The 17055-nt window shown below is 37.0% G+C and overlaps 1 protein-coding gene across 3 annotated transcripts in view; it reads left to right on the top strand.

The window, feature by feature from the left end:
- CADM2 (cell adhesion molecule 2) overlaps nucleotides 1-17055 on the top strand; it is a 700736-nt gene that overhangs the window by 668547 nt on the left and 15134 nt on the right. The gene's annotated exons all lie outside the window — the stretch shown is intronic.

The raw sequence follows: 17055 nt of genomic DNA, 5'->3' as shown, positions 1-17055 counted from the left end.
ACTCATTCTCAAAATACATATGCGAACATCTGCAGTACCATAGTAGATAATGCTACATATTACTGCTACTAGACAGCAAAAAAAAACCCTGTATTTTTATTACAGAAATGTAAAATAAATTATAACTATGAATTAATATGCTGAACAATCTCCATTCTCATTTCACTGATCTTTTATGTAGTGAAAAATACACAATTAGCTGGCAATTCGCGTAACCTTTGAAATCACTTCTATGGTAAAATTATGAGTTTCATAATTTTTAGTTTCAGAGTATTTAAAGAAGTCTACCAGAGATTATGCATACTTTTCCTTATATATTGCATGGATAATTCCCTCTATCCCTCTTGCCCCAGGAGTGCTTTTTTCACAAGCTGCCTGTAAAAACTTTGAGACATTTCAAGACTGTGAATAGTTCAAAAGTTTTTCATTTGCATTCTGAAGTAGTATTAACTATTCTACTACCAACAATGAAGTCATAGGACCCTGCTGTGTTATTGATACAGTCATTGGACACCATCATGCTCTTGCTCTTTGCTGGGGAGAGAAAGCGTGACTGCCAAGCAGAGAAAGGTGGAGGAAGAGCTGGACTGTACTGTGCAGGGAGAGGCCAGTAAACAAAAAGATGTGACCGATATGGGCATGTGGCATTTAACCAACCTAAAAATGTTGTAGAATCCTAATGTACAGCTGCAGAAGCAATCTAATGAAAATTTTAAAAGCAATAAACGCAAGTGATGCACTGGTTCTAGAAAACAAATTCACTGGAACAGTGATTGTGAGGTCTGAGTGAGCTGCTGATAACACTTTGTAAGTTGGATGTTTGCATCTAGTTCTTTGAAAACAAGTCAGGATTCAATGACAATACTAAAAGGCAGGTAAAATCATGTCACCAGCAGGAGAGAACTAGAAACTCATATAGAAATCTTTACTATGTCATTGCATCAATCTGTGGTACACCTGAACTAGTGCACCTTATGTTGTGCCTTAGGTGCTTAATATTCACCTCTACATCTGAAACACTACATGAAGTTCTAGTTTTCTAGCATCAGAACTATATGGTAGAAATGAGAAAACAAAACAAAACAAAAACAAAACAAACAAACAAACAAACAAAAAACAACAAAAAAAACCCCAACAAGACAAACAAAACAGGAGAAGGATGGCTGGTGTTTGAAACTGGTGTCTGTACCAAGAGAGGTTAAACAGACTAGCACTCTTCAGCTTGGAAAAGAGATAGCTGGAAAGAGAGGTAGTAATTAAATCTGACATGTAATGAAAAAAGTTAACTGTGTGAATACAGTCAGCATAACAGAAATACTCTGGTATCCATATAGTTCACTTACCGCAGCAAGCATTGGTAAAACTAATTTGATAGAAATGTTACAAAATCAGACTAAGTCAATTATCATTACACAAATCATCAACATTTTCAAGAACTACTGCGTCCCTGTTTTCCTCATGAGCTGGCCATTCAGAAATTTGTGTTGACTTGAGATAGTTTTAGAAGAGGCTTCCTATAATTTTTTGGCAAAACAAGGTTTAACAGAGAGAAACAAAGCCTGCTGGAGAAATGTCTTCATACAGCATGAGAACTTATTTCGTCAGTTCCTGCCTGCTGTGGATCTAGCTCTACCTAGAAAATGTATCTGTGATTTGAATAAATTGTTTAGAACTCTAAACCAAAACCATTGCTTTCTTACTGTCTAGTAAATAGAAAAAGCGGCTGCAGTTTCAAATGGAATGTGTCTTGCTAAAAATTATTGAAGACAAATAGTTTAGGTAGTCTACAATGTTTTGAAATATTATTTTTTCAAATAAAATATTCTTTTATTTTTATCTGCATGGAATGTAAAATCTAGGACAAGGCTGACTCTGAAGGCTTATGAAAAAAAGGCAGTACTAGAACTTTTTGTCACTGAAAAATATTTTTTTAAAGGTACCCTGACCTCAACCGTGAAAGTGTAAAAGTAAATGGGTGACAACTTGTGCACTTACTCATAACAGTAAGGTACATTGTGCATTCCTGAAGGATGCTTTTGAATAAAGTGTGTTTTGTTTTACAGAAGTTTCAAGGTTTTCCCCTAAATTTAAAATTTTATTTGTAAGTATGCCCAGCAAAAGTCTAATGGTCTGGAAGGAGACAGAGATACTAGAGAGTGCAGCTTAATCCCTCCATTATTGCCACAAATAATAGTGATGTAGCACATCTTAACAAAATAAATTGCAAATTCAGGCTCTTTGTTACCAAGTCTCACAGTTTCAATGAAATTACAAAACCATAAAAAACAAGTTACAACTTTTCGTCCTTCCTGATAATGCAAATACAGATTGCAAATGAAAAATGGATTTACTATATAGTTTACTATATCAGAAAAAAAAAAAAAAAAAAAAAGATACTGTAACAGAATGCTCATCAGATGTGACTCTTACTGCTCTAAGGGAAAAAATAATGTTTCTTCATGGCCACTACTGTTTGAGTTCAGTGGTAAAATAACCATCAAACTAATTGGCAAGCATACTACTATAAACCTAGAAGTCTAAAATACCATGTATGTGTAAAGAAATATTGTATGGATGCCTCAAGGTTGTAATAGCAGTAATATTTTCACAGTTTACCAAGGTAGTAGAGGAAACCTAAAGACCACATGTTATAATAAGGGTAGGAGCAGGGAACATAAAGAGTATAGAGGGGTAATACAAATTCAGATATTTTAACCACAGTAAAAATACTAAAAATTGCAAGAATATTACATCAAAATAATAATAATAACCCTGTACATTAATCCAATGTAGTTGAAGTAAATCTACTAATAGTATAATTTAATATTAAAACCCTACTGATGTACAAACCATGTAAACATACTGCTATCCATCTCAGAGTTCATTTATTACAGCAAACAAGTAAAACATTTGGTACACTTTTTAGAAAATTACAGCAAGCTGGTGATCATTACACAAATGTAAATTTGAGTGTAGTACCAATGAGGGCAGATTTATATTTGCACGTAATAACTTATGAATAATTTATACATATGCAGATTTTCCTACCAAAATTCCCCACGCTTCTATATTAAGAAGTTACAGAAAAAAAATAGGGTGGCTTGGTGAGGCAGGTGTAGAAGTTGATTCCTGGCCTACACATTAAGTATTTCCTAAATATATCTTCTTTTGATAACAGGAAAAAAAAAGTATGTTTTACCTTAATACAATGTTACGACTGGAGTAATACATAAAATGCTAGACTATGTTAAAGAACATATAGTGAGCATATAACTTCCGTTCCATTAGGTGATGCAGAGAAGACTCAGCTTCTGTGATATGCAGGCAATTGAACTGAGCGTACACTCTCAAAGCATACTTTTGTTTGCAAAAGCGATGTTAAAATTCATTTCAGCAGTCTCTTGCTGCTTCAGGCAAAACCTGGAATGCTGGCTTGGTCCCAGCAACTTGAAAAGAATCTGATGCCTATAGAAATACACATAATGGTAGTCTTAATCATTAGGAATTATATTATTTTTCTGTTTCTCCAGTAGTGTTTCAGAATGAAACAAAATGAACTAGATGGTTTGCTAGTTGTTTGAATACTAATTAAATGGAGACCTTCTTCAGTTTGTGACCACTTCTACTGGTTCTAATTTCTGTTTGTTTATACATTTGTTAATCAGTGAGGCTTGGTTGTAGAAAACCCCAGCGTATCAAAGGAATCTTAATTTCTCGCTTTTTTTTTTTCTTTTTCTCTATTTTGCTTTTTTCTATCTTTTATTTTTTTAACAAGTCAGGCTTCCAAATCTATACTAAATTCTTCAGACATCAGTGCAACTCAGCATATGTGAACAGGGTTTTCATCTCCCTGAAGTATGGATTCAGAATATTAAACAGTTCGGAGCAGGATTTACAAGGATTTTACCTGCCTAGTTGCCCTGTCATTTTCTCACTTCTTTTCTTTAGTTTTGCTTCAATGGACAGAAAATGAGATTCTTTGAAAACAAAAAGGAATTTAGCAACAGAAGAGCAACCAACTAACTGGGGAAAGGAAAGAAAAAAAAGGGAAAAACATCTTAAATATGTATTGTTTGCCCATCTGCTTTTTGTTTATCATAATTGTTCACCTGTGCTCAGAGTTTAAATATTGTTTTCAGTTTGGGGCCTCTCACTATAAGAAGGACATTGATGTGCTGAAGCATGTCCAGAGAAGGGCAACAAAGCTGGTGAAGGATCTAGAGAATAAGTGTTATGAAGAGCAGCTGAGGGAACTGGGATTGTTTAGTCTGAAGAAAGGGAGGCTGAGGGGAGACCTTATTGCTCTCTACAACTACATGAAAAGAGGTTCTAGCAAGGTGGGTGTTGGTCTCTTCTCCCTAGTACAAACAATAGGACAAGAGGAAGTAGACTCAAGTATGCACCAGGGGAGGTTTAGATTGGATAGTAGAAGACACTTCTTCACTGAAAGGGGTATCAAATACTGGGATAGGCTGCCCAGGGAGGCGGTTAAATCACCTGTTCCTGGAGGTGTTTAAAAGATGTGTGGATGTGGTGCTTAGGGACATGGTCTAGCACTGCGCTTGTTAGTGCGGTTAATGTTCGGACTTGATGATCTCAAAGGTCTTTTCCAACCAGAGCAATTCTGTGAGTGTGTGATACAATACAGCATTGGCTAGTATTCTGACTTGAAATCTGGTTTTGCTAGTTGAAGTTTCCTTCTGACTCAACAGAGGCTGAGTTTGTCTTTTGTAGCGATTCCTGTCCTTACTCTTCTTGGAGAGTATATAATTAGATTTCTCTGCAGCCCCTTTTTGATTACATTAAATACTTAGGAAGTCATGCAAAATATGAAGCAGAATGCATGAGCTGAGTTGTGCCATTGCTGTTTTAAACTGTTATAAATGGTAAACAGAGCTCAGTTCAGAGCTGGTTTCCTACTAGGAGGAGGCAGCTCTCAGAGTGTGGGAAAGGGACCCAGAAGTTCTGTGTACTAGTGGGCTGCATTTTGCACCCCAAGGAAACAGAAGCATTTCCTAAAGCTCAGTCTCTCCTTCAGTGGTGTTTGTGTAGTAAATCAAAGATGCACAGGGATATACAATAATGTATTTATTTCTCTGTTGGGGAAAGGAAATGGTATGCTTCTGGTTTTTAGTGCCATAAGAATAGAAATGGACAATAATGCAATCCCAGGAAAGGTGTATCTAATTTCCTATCACTATCAAAAGAATCCCTAATAGTTTCTTTTAAATGATGTGTGAAGAGACAGTATTTGGAAGAAGCAAGCAGAAGACATTTATAATACTAATTTTAATTTAACTGAATGATAGAAATAAATATATATGTAACATAAAGCTGTTAGTCCTGCTACTAATATTAAGAGCAATTACCAATAGGAGGGCATGCTCATTTTAATTCATTATTCTTTTAAGGAATCTCTGAAAATCCGCCTTTCCCTGCCCCATCTCTACCACATATAGAGAAAAAATTTATCCAGTGCTTTTTCTTTGTTCTGGTTGGTTTCATCCACAAGTGCAGTAACTCTTTGTGATGAATTTTAGATCATTCTGTCAAGAAGGAAGTACGACAAATCAGGGAGCATGGCTGCATATCTGTGATTCAGCATTGTTTTTGAACAAAAGTTAATGAAAGGAGAAGAAAGGAAGGAAAGAGGTTTGTAATCACAGAGCAGATTCTTTTCTCTGTTTCCCAGTCATTCTGGTCTCTTCTCTTTCTTTAAAATATTTTAAAATATTTTGTTTACGTTCTTGTATTAAAGATACTTATAAGCACATAATGCTGTAAAGAAAATCATGGCTTTGCTTTTCCCAAAATTTCCACAAACATCAGAACATTTTATCCATTATAATTATTTTAAGATTTGTTTAAAATGTTTCATGATGTGTATCGAATTGAAATGAATCACATAGTTTTCAGGGTGTTCTGGGAATAAGAGATTCCTGTACAATTTAGATGAAAAAAAACCACCTATTAAAATGCACTAGAATAACTTGCTCTAAATATGTTCTAAATAAAGTTTGATTTTTTTTTAATTATTTAAAAAAAAAAAAAAGTTCAACTCACCTTCAATTACACTCAGAGCTCGTTATATCTGTGCTGTTATAATTATCAGTCCTTTTATGTTTCAGGCCTTTCTTGTAGCTCTTTGGAAGAATATTATGGTTTTGATGCACAGCTGCTTGTATGACACAGGTTCTGCCTCAAAAAGGGAGATCTGATATCAAAATGCTGTTGTCAGCTATGAAAAGCAATCACAGCCACCTTTTTTTTCTGTCTCCTCAACTGGGACACATGAAACATTTCAAAGTGTTATATTGGACTGTTTCACAACACTCATTTTGTTCTCTTTAATCAACCCCCTGAACTCGTACTTTCATTGTGTCATAGATCCCATACACAGTATTGCTTCTTTAAAGGACTATACTTAAAGTTCTTAAACTGTGCAGTATTCTACTCCTCAAATAATCCTATCCATATTGCTGTTGCTATATGAAGAGGCAGAAGAATTTGGAAACAGATTATGAGAACTGGGCATTAAAAGGAGAGACTTTCTCTAGCTCTTCTCTCGGTATTTGTGTGTGTCTATGGACTAAACAGATTTAGTTTTTTAATATTTTATTTCATATGTTAGCATTTTAAACAAAGATTTCTGTAGTACCTGGTTCTAACACTTCTATGTTCTCCAAAATATCACCAGTCTACAAAAAAGCATTATGCCAAAATATCCAATTTAAAATTATAAATATTATTCTTCCTGGAATTTTACTGCTTGGGCTTGGCCACTGGGGATGTGCCAGCACAAGCGTTGTCTTTTTGCATCAGGCTGCTCATACTTCCTCGAGTTTGGTCTCTGCTCTGACATAATGTGACTGACTTTCATTAAAGACTATCAGTCTGGTTCAAGAAGTCTGCTTGATGATGCGTGTCGAGCCACAACATAAATGTATGCATGAGATAAATACCTGTTCAATGCTTTTCAGAATGGTTTCTGTATTCTTTGGATTAAGGAGAAACACATCTTCCACCATATTGCACACAAAGAGGGTCCCAGAAGTGCTCTCTATTGGCTGAGAAACATCTCTGTCAGCCAACAATCCTTAGTAGTAGTTTTAAGTTGTTTAAAATATTTAAAAGCCTGAAACATGCATTGAGTCAGAGGGGAGAAAGACTGCATCGTTAGATACTGAAGTAAAGCAAGCACAAAGCATACACAATGTTAAACTGCTCATGACTAAGCCTTTGATGAGGGGCTGTCATGACAATATGTATTTGAAGATTTGGCTGGTGGTGTTCTTCATGGACATATTGGAAAACCAAAGCACTTGTTTTGTTTGGGGAAGTTTTGTTTCCAGCATATTTCAGGAGAAGACAAGTCAAGTTCTTTTTTCTGCAGCTGCTCTGTGAAATGGCAGATATCTCTGCTAGCAAAAAAAGTCTTGCAGTAATTTGTCTGTTATGCGACAGGTAAAGCTTGAAAAGCAGATGTTTCAAAAAGCACATTTAAGCAACACTCAACAATGTGATATATACTTCTATAGCTTTTCTTTTAATAACTAGAAAATAAATTTTGTAAAATAGCAGTGCTTAGAAGAAAACTTTTCAAGATTTCACATGCACTGTTTTCTTCTATGATCCTGTAAAAATATGAACAGTATAGAAAATTACTCAATTAACTATAAATTCCTTTCCTACCAAAATGGAATTGTTTAAACTGAATAGTTGTGAACATAAATGAGTCATGTACCTTATCAACTAAATGTAAATGTGCTTAACGTTGTTCTAATCAACTGCCGTTTCACAAGTATACACCTCTGATGCAAGATGGAGATGGAAAGAGAGAGATCAATTTCTTAACTGAGTGTCTGTATTCTATAGAACACACAGTGAAGAATCAAATTAATAATTATGAAGGATAACAGAATATATTAGTGACAGCATGTCCTTCATATATGATGTATGCAAATACAGGCTTCATTCATAGGTGAAATGTTGAGGAACTACCCAGCTAAAAGTAGCTTAGATCTCATTAGGAATGTTGAAACATTCTAATCATGCCCAAGGCCAAATGATACCATTGCTGGTCAGCATGCACTTGCTCAAGCATGAAAGGGAGGTGAGACAAAAGATGTGTTACTGCCTCCACCTTCTGAGTTATTTGCCCCTGAGGAATTTGCCTTTCTAAGGACAGCTAGTCAACAGAGAATAAAGCCAAAGCCAAAGAAGAGGCAGTATGATATTTGGTGTATAGAATCATCAAATCAGAGAATCACTTAGGTTGGAAAAGACCTTTAAGATAATTGAGTCCAACCATTAACCCTACTTTATCAAGTCCAGCACTAAGCCATATTCCTAAGCACCACATCTAGATGACTTTTAAACACATCCAGGGATGGTGACTTAACCACCTCCCTGGGCAGCACGTTCCAATGTCTGACAACCCTTTCAGTGAAAAAGGTCTTCCTAATGTCTAGTCTAAACCTCTCTTGATGCAGCTTGAGGCTGTTTCCTCTTGTCCTGGTGCTTGTTACTTGGGGGAAGAGACCAACACCCACCTTGCTACAACCTTCTTTCAGGGAGCGATAAGGTCTTCCCTCAGCCTCCTTTTCTTCAGACTAAATAACCCCAATTCCCTCATCCACTCCTCATAAGATTTGTTCTCAAGGCCCTTCTCCAGCATTTTTCCCCTCTTTGGATTTGCACCAACACCTTGATATCTTTCTTGTATTGAGGTGCCCAAAACTGCACACAGTATTCCAGGTGTGGCCTCACCAATGCCTAGGGACAATCATCTCCCTGGTCCTGCTTGCCACACTATTTCTAATATAGGCCAGGATGCCATTGGCCTTCTTGGCTGCCTGGTCACACTGCTGGCTCATATTCATCTGCCTATCAATCAGAGCACCCAGGTCACTTTCTGCTGGACAGCTTTCCAGCCACTCTTCCCCAAGCCTGTAGTATTGCATGGGGTTGTTGTCACCCAAGTGCAGGACCCAGCACTTGGCCTTGTTAAACTTTATACAGTTGACCTCGGCCCATCAATCTAGTCTGTCCAAGTCTCTCTGTAGGGCCTCCCTACCCTCAGGCAGATCAACACTCCCTCCCAACTTGGTGTCATCTGCAAACTTACTGAGGGTGCATAATCTCCTCATCAAGATCGTTGATAAGTATGTTAAAAAGAACTGCTCCCAATACTGAGCCCTGAGGAACAACACTTATGAGTGGCCACCAGCTGGATTTAACTCTCCTCACCACCACTCTCTGGGCCCGGCCGTCCAGCCAGTGTTTTACCCAACCGAGTGTATGCCCATCCAAGCCATGAGCAGCCAGTTTTTTCATCAGAATGCTACAGGAAACAGCCTCAAAGGCCTTATGGAAGTCCAAGTAGACAACATCCACAGCTGTTCTTTGGGTACAATAACTGAGGTGTTAATTCTACCAGTGCTCCAGCCAGTACCATTCAAGAGTGTTGTTTTCATAAATTAAGGTCGCAAAACCTTACCTCTCAGATAATATTTGTATTGGCTTCTTGGGACTTCACTTATTTTCTGTCTCATAGCAGTGATAGTCATACCATATAATTTTGATGTGGTGATGTTCTCATGATATTCAGGGGGTTTCACCCTCTTTTGTGCGTGCCAACATTGTATATATTTTAGTATTCCCTGTTAATCTCCATACCCTTAGTGAGCCATAATAGTTTTGCTCCTCTTAATGTTGCATCTTGAATAAAATTGTCTGTGACTAGTACAATTTTATTTGAATTCAGTGTTTTCAAGTGTGTGCTTAACATTCTTGAGGTAAAAAAAAATAAATTTGGCTCTCTGGCAACTTAGAGCTAGAGACACCCACTTTGTGAATTTAAAACAACTTTATGGGGCAGGTAGATACACAACCAAAACTGTGCTATCTCTAGCCATGCACATGATGGTTATCCAAGGAAGTGTTCATCAGGGACACATTTGTTTCACTGTCCTTTAAATGGCTTAAGACACACTTTTGTGAACGTAATTCAAGACTTTGTTGCTCAAATTTGACCTAAGATGTATTAAAGACATTTGAGAGAATTTGGCTCTCATCCTGAGTGTACAGTAACAATGATCAGAAAAAAATGCCAGTGGTCTCATGGAACTTACATTTGGGACAAGGAGTACGTCTTAATTTCCAAAGCAATAACAGCAGTGCAATAGCTTGCAAGGCAATAATAGGACTTAAGCAGATGCTTGTGACACTGCGGAAGTAATTTTAAGTGTTGGTTTTGCTGAGGCTGTATGAGCATCTTTTATGAAAAAGTAACAGAGAAGAAGAATGGTGCTAGAGGTTTGGAAGGCAGAAGACCCAGAAAACTATGTGGAAGTACTCTCCTAAATATAGCTGGGATATTATATCACTAGCAGATTTGCTGAGAAATCTTCCTCTCCTAGAAGTAAAATTACCAAAGAGGAAGGGACTGGGGGGAGCAGGAGGATCAGAGAGATGGCTGATGCACTCCAGAATGTGGGGATGAAGGAAAATTTCAGATCAGAATTTTTGCAGCAGGATTTTACCTCCCCAGGTTTGGGGAGAATATTTGGGTCATAGATTTAGTTGTCAGAGTGTTAGATGAGGCCTTGCATATAGTAGTCCCATCAGAGCCCCTGCCATGCTTGAGGCCTACAGTGTACTTTGAAAGATGCATGCTCACTGTTATTACATGGAGATAAGCTGCAGTATATTTTTATCTACAAAATGTTTTGTGCATTGAATATCAAGTCAGACAGGCAAAGAAGCAGTTTCTGTGGTTGCTGGTTCTTACCCCCTGCTATTACAGAAAAACACCACCATCCAGAGTTTTACTTGCATGACAATTTCTCTAGTGAGTAAAGAGATACAAGACATACCAAATGAGTTGACCTTGCTATAAATAAATCTAGCTATACCTGAGAAAAACAGAATTACACTAGTTTTGTCAAGCTGGCTATAAAACTGAAATCCTCAGACTCAAAATACTGCAATTGCCATGAAACACTGAAATGTCAGTTCATTCCTTTGTAAATCTAACCTCTCAGTAATTGTAAACATAATTTGATGGAAACTCCATTGGAACAATTTCCTGATCTTTGACATTATTGTTATGTATAATGCTTTGTAAAACATTATCTGAAATAATCTAGTGTGGTTGCTTTTTTGTTCAGAAAGGCTGCTGTGGCCCTGTTTTTGAGATAAAGAAAAAAAATTCTAAAAAATTATTAGAGGAAGATAAGGCCTTTTATATCACATAGAGTTTTCCTCTGCCAACATAAAGCTGCTTTTTGTTATATAATTTCTAAAGTTTTATGCTAACTTCTGCTCCCCGATCCAAGTGTGTCCAGTACTAGAAGGCAGAAGAAAAATAATGGGAGAGTCTGTTGAATTTTTGATAGTATTGATATAACAGTAATGGCAACAATGTAAGTTGACACTTAAGTATATCTTAAAGCAATAGTATGGTTTTAGCATCCAAAAGATGCAGAAGTCTGGAAAACCTCTCTATTTTGTGCGTGTGTGTGTGTATTCTTCAGTTTGGTGGTGTATGACCCATTTCCTAGAATTGTAGAATAATATAAGTTATAAGGGACCTCTGGAGATCATCTGATCCAAGCCCAGCATAGAGCAGGTTGCTCAGGTGCTCATACATGTGAGTTTTATATATGTTCAAGGGTGGAGAACCCATAACATCTCTGGGTAACCTGTTCCAGTGTTTGACAGTCCTTGTAATTAACGTCTCATTTGAATTTCCCATGTTCCAGCTTGTGTCCGTTGCCTGTTACCTCTGCACACCTCTAATAAAAGTCTACCTTGATCATCTCTTCTCTTTCCCATGTGGCAGCTGAAGATAGCAATGATGTTTCCTCCCATAGCTGCCTCTTAAGACTGAAAAAAAAGCAATTCTCACAGCGTCTCCTCATACATAATGTCCTCCAGCCCTCAACCACTTTGACAACCCTTATTGTGTAGCAATGTGGGCAGCCACTAACTAGCCAGCCTCTGCAGGGTGTGAGTTGAGTGCTCTCCTTTATTTTTGGGTATAATTCACCAGGATTGTCATGCTTAGCATATGTGAAATTTATTATATTATGTCTTATATTTGCAAAGACATGATAACTTTTGGAACAATACTAGTTTATAGTACCACTCATACCCTATGGCAGCAATGAAAGGCACAAATGTGTTCATGTTCTTGAACAGTTATTGATGTTATTAAAATAAATCACTCTGTCTGTATACACATTATTTCAAAACAGTAACATTTTGTAGCTTTTTTTATAGTAATTATTGTGATTGCTTTTGTTGCTCAGTAGTTACAATGGTAGGATTACCTTGTAATACTCTTCACTGAAACCTTGACAGCTAGATACGCATTTGCTTGCTTCATGTAATTTTAAAGTTCCAAACTGTATTGTTGCATTTAATAACATACAGATAAAGGAAGTAACCTTTAAATGTTCCCCTGAGATTTTAGGAAGTTAGTGTAGCTAAATATAAAATGGTATTAGTATTTATATTTTTTTTTGTTTAATTGTAATGCATAAATTATTAGCACATATGAGAAGGTAGATATTACTGGCATGAAAAAGAAAACTGAAGCTAGGAGACTATCGTTTTTAATTTAAAAAATATTAGTTCTCTGCTGCTTCTTGTATCAGCTGACCTACATCTTCAGTAATTCTATTATTAAAATGGAACAACTTGTCCTGTTTAATTCAAGGTTATTTATGAACTTGAGGGTTCATGTTGACCTGTTTAATAACATTCCTAATATTTATGTTTGTTTCCATAATCTAGAAGTAAATTAATCCTATTTCTGGCTCATTCCCATATTTCTGTTTATTTTTACCTTCATCAGCTGCCTGGTGTGAATTACTTTTAGTCATGTAGCTGTGTAAGGCCATCTTGTTCAGTCTCATCTCTCAGAAATATAGGCATCCAGCTATTAATTTCTTAATTATGCAAACCATAATAATAGATAACCAGTTCCTTTTATCTAAAAAAAATGTATCCAATAAAACTTAATGAAAATTAAAACCACAAAAGTCCATTTCAGATGTTTTAAAATACTGTTATATATAGTACTGCTTGTAAGGAAAGGGAGTGTACCTGCCTTACCCCTATACTGCAGTATCTCGAAACTATTCAGTGTTCTATAAGTCATTCTATAACTCGAGATCATTCATTGTTCATGAGCCTCAATTTTATTTTGGGGAAACTGAGGCATGTATAAAAAACACTTTGCCAAAGCACATGCCCAAATATTTATTGTTTGGCAAGTATTGATTTTCTGCACTTATCCCTGGAAAAACTAAGCTTCCTTCCAAAGGGTGTCACCAGCATGGTGTCCTGGAGGGACACCTCAACAACCTCTTGGCTTTATGCATCGCTGAAAGTAGACCAAGTCATTGCTAGGCAGAGCAAGTGCACATTTTTATGATTTTGCCAGAGAGCAAGGTGTAAAAAAAACCTTTCCGCTTTAAGTACTAAAATAGATCTTGCAGGAACAGGCCACATGCTGCCTCCTTGGCCCAGGTGACAAGAGCAGCTCTTTGATGAGAGGCTGCTACCAGTGAGGAGGACTGTCTGATTATGCACTGCCCAGCGCCACGGGCTTGCCTCTGCTTCCACTACTAGACCCAGACACACTGGTGTCAGAGAGAACCTGTCACAATGGGCTCTGAATTCATGAATCTCACCTCTGCAGAAGGAGGAGCAGCTTGCTAAAGTTTTCCAGAGCTCAAGGAAGGCTAAAAACACTGCTTTTTATAGCTTGAGGAATACTAGCTCCTTCTGTAGATTATCTGTGTCTCCGTTAGTAGTCAGTGTGTTGTCAACTGAAGCTGAGATCTAACATTCCAGTTCCAACTCAACAAAAGCCCTTAATCTGAAGCCCCATTTGTTGCATGCCTGTTTTACTGAATTAAGGTCTGTAATATCAGAAAGCTTGAAATATCTGCATTTGGCTTCATATTCTCAACCTTTCAGCAAGAATCTCTGGTTTTCATCTGACTGTATATCTACTAGTTTCATTTTGGGAATGCTGTTGTTACAAGTGTTAGTGAGGTAGTCATAACTAAAACTTTGCTGAGTAGCAAAAGCTTCTGCTTCAAACAAAATGTCATAATTATCAGAATAATATTTTTGAACTGCATCTTTATTTTTAATCAGCTTAAGCACATTGAATAATTCAAAGGGAAACTCTTTGAAGAACTCTATTCACTAGTTCCTTATCCTTTATCAACTGGGCAGCCCAGAACTGCACACAGTATTCCACATGAAGTTACCCTCCCTCAACCTGCTGGCCACACTCTTCCTAATGCATTTGAAGTTACCATTGGCATTCTTTGCCACAAGGGCATATTGTTGGCTCATGGTCAACCTGTTGTCCACCAGGACCCAGAGGTCCTTTTCCCCAGAGCTGCAGTTGCTCTGTGCCATTTAAAAGCTTGGTTTGGAATGTTGTTTTTTTGCTTTCACATTTTATGTTCATGCTTTCCTAAAGAGAGGACTAAGGTTTTAGATGCCTTTTAAGAGGAAATTTCATTTAATGAACCACTTCATTTAAGTAGAAGTGGATGCCAAGTGATGTAGGCTAATGAGACAATTTAGGGAGAAGGGATTATATAGAAAATTTCATGCAGTTAGAGTAAGAACTAAATAGGGGAAGGAAGGGAAAGTTACTTGTTGAAGAGATCAAGTAAGAGATGAGCAGAATATTTATAAAGAAAAAATGCCATGAGATAGTTCCTAATCTCACGAATGCTATGAAGAACATTTTACAGCCTAATGGATAGAAGGAAAGAAATTGTAACCACTGCAGTGCAAAGATGCTGTCCTTTTAAGAGATGTAGAGCAACAAGAGCTTTCTGCTGGGCTTTACAATAAGAATTTAAAGGGCCCAAGCTCTCCTTGCTGAGCAGCACTTTGATTTACATAGAGCGTGCTGGTACACTTTCTGGGGTTCATCAAGAAGTACAACTATGATACTGTAGACCACAAATAGCCATGTTTTGGCTAGGGTCTTTGTCTTTTTTTTAAAAAGGTAAGCACTGGTGTTTTAAATTTGGTATTAATTTTGGTTTTGTTCTGCGAGTTGTAAACCTCAAGGAGCTGTAAACCATATGAATAGCCCTTCTAATCACAACTAGTTGTTCTGTGAATATCCCACACATACTTTACCCCAGCCTTTCTTTCTTACTATAATTTTTTCAAAACACCTTCAGTAATGCAGTAAATTTTGTCTCTCCACATACTGAAACCACCACTGCAAGGAGGGTTGAAAGTAAAAGGAGAAGTGGCAGCATCATTTTCTATTTTTCACTTGAAATTCCTATTGTTTCTATTTTGGGTAGCTGGTTGGGGTTTTTTTAATGAAAGGCCCTGGATTTCTATCCAGAGAGAGGCCTGCATTTTTTCAGCAGATAAGACTATAATTTGAAACTACTGACATTTTTTGCAGGACTTTTCTGACTTTCAAAATTCTCCTCAAGAACCATTCCAGCACACCAGTTACACTTCTTTCTCGCACATTAGACTTTTTACAGCTTTCCAGCATCAGGAACAGGCTCAGGCTGCTGTTAAATTGGGTTTGCCTTCTTCAAATAGTGCAAGCACACTTGGCATTTAGTAAAATAAACATGGCCCCATTATTTCTTGATGCCTTGCTTAACAACTTTAAGATTAGACCACGTCTCCCATACTCCCAGTAGGCAGCACTTAAACAGTGAGTAATATTTCTGCCTGCCGTAGTCAAGTAATCCCAAATGTAAGTAATTTTCAGGATGGCATTAGGGACTGTTACAAGAGACATATTGTAATATGTCACTGAAAATCAGCCTGGCTCTGCACGTTTGATCAACGGCCAGATGGAGACTTTTATCACATTTATTTAATCTGAAATATACATAGTGATTACAGTGGACCTCTGATTTTCTCAGTCCTCATTGCTGTCTCAAGAGAATGTGGGAAATTAATCTGTCAGTTACAAACTGGTGTGGACGTGACCCCCTTGGTAGAAACTGGATGTATTACAGCTAGTGATGTTGACAATACAGATCATGAGTACTGCTGGAAATGAATGACTGCTGCTGACTTCAAAAAGAATAGGCCCATAAACCAAAAAAACTGTGTAGCTTCATTTTTTTAATGAATACAAGAAGCCTTTAGGAAAGCAAAGATCAACTTTATTCTTAGCAAATCCATTACCAATCAATGACATCAAGAGCAAATAGTGTCTTACTGATAGCTGGATGGTATTTAACTTTAAGGCATCTAAAAACAAAAAAGTCTTAATGTTCCCAGAGGAGAATTTGGTTAAGATATTGAATTCCATCAAGCATGTCATTATTAAATGGGGAAAATATTGCTTCCATTAGTACAGAGTTGGTATAAAGAATGGATAGCATTCAATTAGACCACAGGCAAAAATTCAAACAAATTGAAGACAGTTTTATTGCTTGGACAGAAACTACACTAATGGATACTGCCATTGTCCAAAAGAATTTACATAAGATGCTATGCCCTAATTAAAACATCTATAAAAGATGCCTCACCTATTAAAAGGGGTGCTCACCACCCTATCAAAAATTTACTCTTTTTTAGTCTATGCTTTACAACAGACTGTCTCTGCTACTGTCTGTCACATCTATGTTTCTGAGATGAGCTGGGTCAGTCAACAGCCTCTTTTGTATCAGTTACCTTAACTGAAAGTATCCCTGGCTAATATTCTAGAGATATATGACAGATAGAATACACTGTTAACTGATTAAGAGGAAATTCTATTACAATTACGCATACAGAGTAGTCCCACAACAGATTCAATTGTTATTCAGCATGAAGAAGGTGTCAGATTCTGGATGTAATTGGTTGGTTTACCAGGGTATTTTGATGTCATTATAGGCTTATAATTATTCTAATCTGATTTGGTATGAAAAAATTAGTATGACAAGCATAAAGAATTAATTCAAACAATAGGTTTTCTTCCACCATAGAGTAAGTTTTAATTAGAGCTGCTCTCAATTAAATTAAGGCTGCCCTTCTTAGTTTTAA

This window comes from Apus apus, chromosome 1, assembly GCF_020740795.1.
Source record: "Apus apus isolate bApuApu2 chromosome 1, bApuApu2.pri.cur, whole genome shotgun sequence".
Classification (NCBI taxonomy): Eukaryota; Metazoa; Chordata; class Aves; order Apodiformes; family Apodidae; genus Apus; species Apus apus.
This window is presented reverse-complemented; position numbering and strand designations above follow the sequence as displayed.